General features: G+C 35.6%; 1 pseudogene; it reads right to left on the bottom strand.

The window, feature by feature from the left end:
- Positions 1-817: 817 nt before the first annotated feature.
- LOC145010502 (R-linalool synthase QH1, chloroplastic-like) lies at positions 818-6354 on the bottom strand (annotated as a pseudogene).
- Positions 6355-6604: the final 250 nt, after the last annotated feature.

The following is a 6604-nucleotide window of genomic DNA, read 5'->3' as shown; positions in this document are numbered from 1 at the left end:
CGATATCAGAGTTTTGTACGGTAAGATTCCAAAACTCTTGTAGAGTTTCTATAGTTCGCCTCAGGGACAGTACTCCTCCAACATCATCGTTGTGAGATCTTCCCAGGACATAGCGTTTTCTACTGTGAGAGTTAGGGATTTGATGTGACCATTCCACCATGAAAGGGAACTGTCAGCAAACGTGCAGGCGGCAAATCTTACTTTGCTTTCTTCAGGACACTCGCAAATCTCGAAAACGGACTCTGTCTTTTCGATCCATCGGGTGAGGGCTATTATACTCCCACTTCCATTGAATGACGTCTATATTTTCGAGTTATTGTTAGGGTTCTTGCTTTTTATAACGTCTTTTCCCTTTTTCCGTTACTTTCCAGTTTTAAATCTTATATAATTTATGGCAACTTTTGGTGATTTTGTTTGATGTGAAATTATGTCTAATGAATAATTATAAATATATTTTCTATGTTACTGAATTTATTTATTTCTTACTGATTTGGAATCTAACAAAACAGTAGGTTTCCATATAAGGGTATCCATTTAATAAATTTGGTATAAACTCTAAAACTTTGGAAATTAAAGGGTCCTTGGACATCCTATATTTATGCGCCAATTCCACATCCAATCATCTCCACCCCACCGATCTTTACCGAACAATCCTTTTTTTATGATGTTTAATTTCTTTCGTTGTTGTCGAATGTAATGAAATAGAATGACCAACATTCTTTATCTTCATTACAGTAGATTAAGATAATGGTGTGATATGTTGCCCTTTAAATTTAAAAATAAAGACCACCTGTATTAAAAGACACATTAATCTTTACTATTCGATTCCTAGGATTGGATTGAAGAACGGAGATATTACTTGCGACTTTGTCAAATATGGACGACCATAGCCATCTCTATTGGAGCACATATATTGTGCAAATCTAGCAAGGTTTGTAGCACCATTATTAAATTCCCATGAAAATCGAGACTTTGCACCTTCTCGGGCTTTATTAAGTTTCTTCCATGTCTTGATGATTAATAATTCGATATACTTTCTAGCTTCTTCTTCAGTTGCACCAGTCTCATGCATATAACATTGAATTGATTTTAGATTATTGCCTCTTTCAATCTCATCCTTAAGTACATAAAAGAAGAAAAATTTAAGCTTTTTTATTTCTGTATAGCAATTGAAAATGTCACATAAACAAATAATAATATTGTTCTAAAATTATACCAAAATGAAAGTATTTATTATGATTAACTAACAAATCAATAATTACCGAGGATGTCCCCAAGTCATCAGCAACTCGTAATATTAGGGATGAGTAGCGAACTATATTTTCAGCTCCTTCTATGCCTTGTAAGATTTCTTCTGTTGTTGCACTGATTGCTGTCAAAAAACTAAGATGCATGAGTATTACAGGAGCCCCTACTGATACATAACCATTCTCTAAGTACTCTTCTAGTGTTCGTGTATGTCCATTATGGTGTCACCATGCTTCTACTATGTGTGACCTGCATAAATCTACCCACTACAATGTTACCATTCTAGAATACAAAAATAAGATTCCAAAATCACACTTTAATGACCAAAAACGAATAGGATAATTTCATAGTTCAAGAAGATGGATTAATCTATTGGTGTTTTCTTTAGGTAAGGAAGGATGAAGAATCCAGTTTTGGTCAATGCATTATATGAGATGTTGGTGATTTGTTATCATCAATGTTATATAAGTGTAATGGGATCACTTTGTTGACCAAACGTGGTATTGATAAATATTAAACAAATAAGGAAGGTGTGGAGTACACACTTGTTTAAATTTGATCGAGTATCAAGGTACAATGTCATTTAAGAGCGAAGCCCCTGAACGAACGGGGGTCCGGGGGCAGCGCCCCTAGGAGCGGGATCTAAGGGGCGGCAGTCCCTGGTGCGGTCCAAGGGGCAGAGCCTTGGCTGGTATCGAATTATAGAGAATTAACCCATTTTGAGTTTTATTCAAAATACCCGATTTTTATGACCGTTTTGGTGGTTTTGTGATAGTTTTAAACTGTCATATGACAGTTTTTAGACAAGTATCTAAAAGTTAGCTTTTGGTCTCTTTTTTTGGTACTCATGAAATTATACACTCTCATTCTCTTTGTTTCTCTATGTATTTTCTGAGTCTTATCCAATTGGGGATTTTGGAGTATCACCCAAATCCGTCGATTTGATAGTGATAATCACGATTCTCAGATTTCCAAGTGCCATTAAATCCATTTACCTAACATAAGATGTGGTTTATCGAGTTGTAAAATCCAAGAAAACATATCTTTATATAATCCGGGAGTTCGTCTACCAAATTGATATCCCATCTACGGATTAGAAACTTCTTTAAGATAATGCGGATTTTGATCAAATTCTAGTTGATAAACGTGTAATTCCAAAGGATGAAGAGTGGTTAACTAAAAATTACCTGTTGATAGCGTCCGTAATTTCATAAAGTTCATCCAAAGTACCATACACATCATAGACATCATCAAGAGTGGTTAGTATGGCTCCAACCGTCAATAGGGTTTTCCTTTCCTCACTAAAGTGCGGTAGGTAATTGATTCCAACCACCCACAACAAATTCTCAACCAATCGGTCTCATGCAAAACTTAACATTTTTTCCCAACATATATTTCTCCATCATTGTGACAACCTGAAATTTATTCCGTCACCGTAACTCGCTTCCCGTTAATAAAAATCATTCTTATTAAACTTTTCCGTTAACATTGGGATCAGACAAATTAAAATTTGAACTTTTATTATGACTTCATAAGGATCGGAATAAATTAGAAACACTGAAACACCCTCAATATTCTTTTAAAACATTTTTAGTTACAAACAAGTTAAATTACGACCATTTAATCGGGTACGACCATAAGCCCCGTTTAACGTCGGTATCGGGTAGACTTCCACCTGGCTACAAACTCAAACCCTATATAAGGGTTGAGTGGTCACCAACATAGACTTTTTACCACTCTAGTCACACTCTCTCTACTCTCTCTCTTCAAGGCCTGATTCTTCTAAAAATCCGTAAGTTTTCGCTTCCAAACTATAAGTTCTCTTACCCTAGATTGTTCTAAAACTCATTACATGTCAATATAGCTTAAAAATCATCCAAGAAAGCCAAGAACAAGGAGTTTACGGCCCAGGATCCCTCTTAGCCCGTAAACCCCTAAAAGTGTGCCAAAATGCCCCCAAATCTCTTCCTTAGGCTTATAGGCTAACTTAGAACTTACCCTTGAAGTGTTTTAGACATTAAACATTATGTTTGAACTTTTATTATGACTTCATAAGGATCGGAATAAATTAGAAACACTGAAACACCCTCAATATTCTTTTAAAACATTTTTAGTTACAAACAAGTTAAATTACGACCATTTAATCGGGTACGACCATAAGCCCCGTTTAACGTCGGTATCGGGTAGACTTCCACCTGGCTACAAACTCAAACCCTATATAAGGGTTGAGTGGTCACCAACATAGACTTTTTACCACTCTAGTCACACTCTCTCTACTCTCTCTCTTCAAGGCCTGATTCTTCTAAAAATCCGTAAGTTTTCGCTTCCAAACTATAAGTTCTCTTACCCTAGATTGTTCTAAAACTCATTACATGTCAATATAGCTTAAAAATCATCCAAGAAAGCCAAGAACAAGGAGTTTACGGCCCAGGATCCCTCTTAGCCCGTAAACCCCTAAAAGTGTGCCAAAATGCCCCCAAATCTCTTCCTTAGGCTTATAGGCTAACTTAGAACTTACCCTTGAAGTGTTTTAGACATTAAACATTATGTTTGGAGGCTTGAAAGAGGTTTTACGGCCCAGGAACACTATTAGGCCGTAAAATCCCTCAAATTATGCAAATTGAGCCTTAAACCCACTACTTAGCCTTGGACCTTCACATTGAAACTTGTAGGAGTGAGCTAAGGACCTCAACAACGAAGTATAAGGGGTGTCCAAGGGTTTACGGCTGTAAACCATAGGGTTCACGACCATACACTCCCAAGGAGTGGTCCTAGGACCGCAAACTCCAAGGGAGTGCCCCTTTTGAACCCTAAACACCCCTCAAGCCTTGGAATTTACCTTGGAACCCTTCCTAGTGATACAAGAGACTTAAACACACACAAATACACTCCTCCCATCAGTTTACAGCCGTAAACTCATGGGGGAAGTGGTCCCTCAACTGTAAACTCACATAAGGTGAGTATTTGAGGAGTAAACTCCACAGTGAGGCCTTACACTTCTTCCTTGCAACCAAATAACCTCCTAGCACTTGACTAAAGAGTTTATCTTCACATTAGGATGCTTATATGTGTTTAATTAGTGTCTTAGTCACTAATTAAATGTAAACATATGTCTTCATATGTTACTAGGGTAATAAAGTGTGTTCAAGTCTTCACTTGACACCAAGCGCTCACCCGACACTTCCACCCGCTCTACTCGCTACAGGGGAGTTCATACCCCTTAATAACCTTTTCAAATGTTTTTATATGTTTTAGGGGGGGGGGTACAAGTTAAATACAACAACTTATAGTATCAAATCATATGTGATTTATAACTTGCAACCAAAAAGGATTTTCTATACTTTTAGCTACTTGTCAATAAAACTGTTTTAAATAATTATCAAACGCATTTTTTTTGGTTAAATTGTTGTTAAATGATTTTCAAACAGTTTTTAAACTACTTTTCTTTTAAACTATATCTACACCAATATATTTATATAAGGAAGACTTGAAGGATTTAGGAACGATAACTCGCCTTACTTCCTGTTCTTGTTTGATTGTGGTCTTAGGGTATACTGTTATCCGTCCGATTATCATTAAATTTTCGTTATATATCATATATATTTGTGTTACATATGAAAGCCTTCACCCTATTCAATATCTTTGTAAATCAAAGGCATGAAATCCCACACTCTATTTAACTATAATAGGTATAGTTAAGATTACTGCTCGTTACCTCTATCACTATGATACTCACTATAATTACTACTATTACAATTTAATGCACGTTAAAGAGAACACTCTATATACTATACTAAAAGGTTACTCTACTACAATACAAGAGAATACACTAATATAGAATATGACACACTATCCCTCCGTACAGCACTCTACTACGCAAATACCATGTAACCAGAGCTTCCCGGAAGGAAAGCAACACTACGTGTATATATCTATACAGGACAGACACTATTACATCCCGACTGTTAACTACAGTCCGAGCCGACTAGGCCTAGGGGTGACAAAACATCACTACACTACGTATGACCGGGAAGATCATCAGACTCTCTATTATCACTTAGTTGGTTACATGAGAAATCTCATCCACATCCAAATCAATACACTGAGAATTAAAGTCTAAGCTAACTTCCCGAAGTAAATAGATATATATTACTAATTGATGTTTGCAACACTACTACAGCCAGCCGGCAATATCTTTTCCCTTTTACTTTACTTGAATGAAATGTATTAGTTACTTTTATAACTGGAAGTTTCAATGCAAAATACTTTTACACACTCGAAGGATTATACTTACAAATGCTCGAATCTTGAAAATATAGGATTTTCTAGGGATTTTTACTATTCTCAAACAATAATCACAACTTTTATATTACATGATTGTGAACACTTTTGTACAAGCAACGACACTAAATTCTTATGAACTCACCAGCTTTATGCTGATACTCGTTTTCAAAATAACTTTATTCTCATATCAAAAATAGACTGGTATGGGTGCTTCTTTTGAGAAGATGGAGCATATACAAGACCCATCTTTTACTTTTTTCTACTTTTGGTGTCTATCAACTGTACAGAACACGCTTGTATTTATAATTACTATATTAATGCAATTGGTGTTATCTCTTGTTTTTACTATTATGAAATTGTTATGATACTGTACATGACGTCCTCCACCCCAGAACGTATTCCGCTATTCTCGGTTTTGGGGTGTGTCAACCATCTATATATTTCAGAAATCATGATTAATTTATAGAAAATCATTTTATATGTAACAAGTCACAGTGAAAAAATTGACAAAAACGTTACCTTGATGAGTGTTTTAGTTCTTCAAGGTGGATAGCTTGAACAATATTAAAATCCAATTTTGCTAGCTCAACCAGGGTTGGATTCATGCTATTTCTTTTCATACTCCTCAATGTACCATATTGCCTCTACCCTGGGTACTCTCCAGTGCAGTGGAACCTCTAAAACATGAGTTACTAATGATGATAAATTTTCAGGTATGTATTCAAAATTTACTTTGAGATATATGATTGTGAAGTCTCTAACATGGTCCAGAATGCTTTCATTCTCAAATGAATGATAAGAAGCTTCATACAAGTTCATCATACAGATCATATCCTTGTATAAGTGTGGCTTAAAACTATCAATCTGGTCGTTGAAGTTCAAAATCGAATACGAGTAATTCCATGAACCAAAAACTGGACCAAATAACCAATACAGGTTTGGTTCGATTTGGGTATTAATTGGTTCGGTTTAGTTATTACCCAAATAAGATGTACAAGATTCTTAAAGATCTAATATAACTGAAAAGAACAGAATAAACCATATTAGGATTTTATAACCGAAATAACATTTA

Source organism: Lactuca saligna, chromosome 8 (assembly GCF_052625555.1).
Source record: "Lactuca saligna cultivar CGN05327 chromosome 8, ASM5262555v1, whole genome shotgun sequence".
Lineage (NCBI taxonomy): Eukaryota > Viridiplantae > Streptophyta > Magnoliopsida > Asterales > Asteraceae > Lactuca > Lactuca saligna.
Note: the sequence above shows the minus strand (reverse complement) of the source record. Positions and strands in the feature narration are given on the sequence as shown.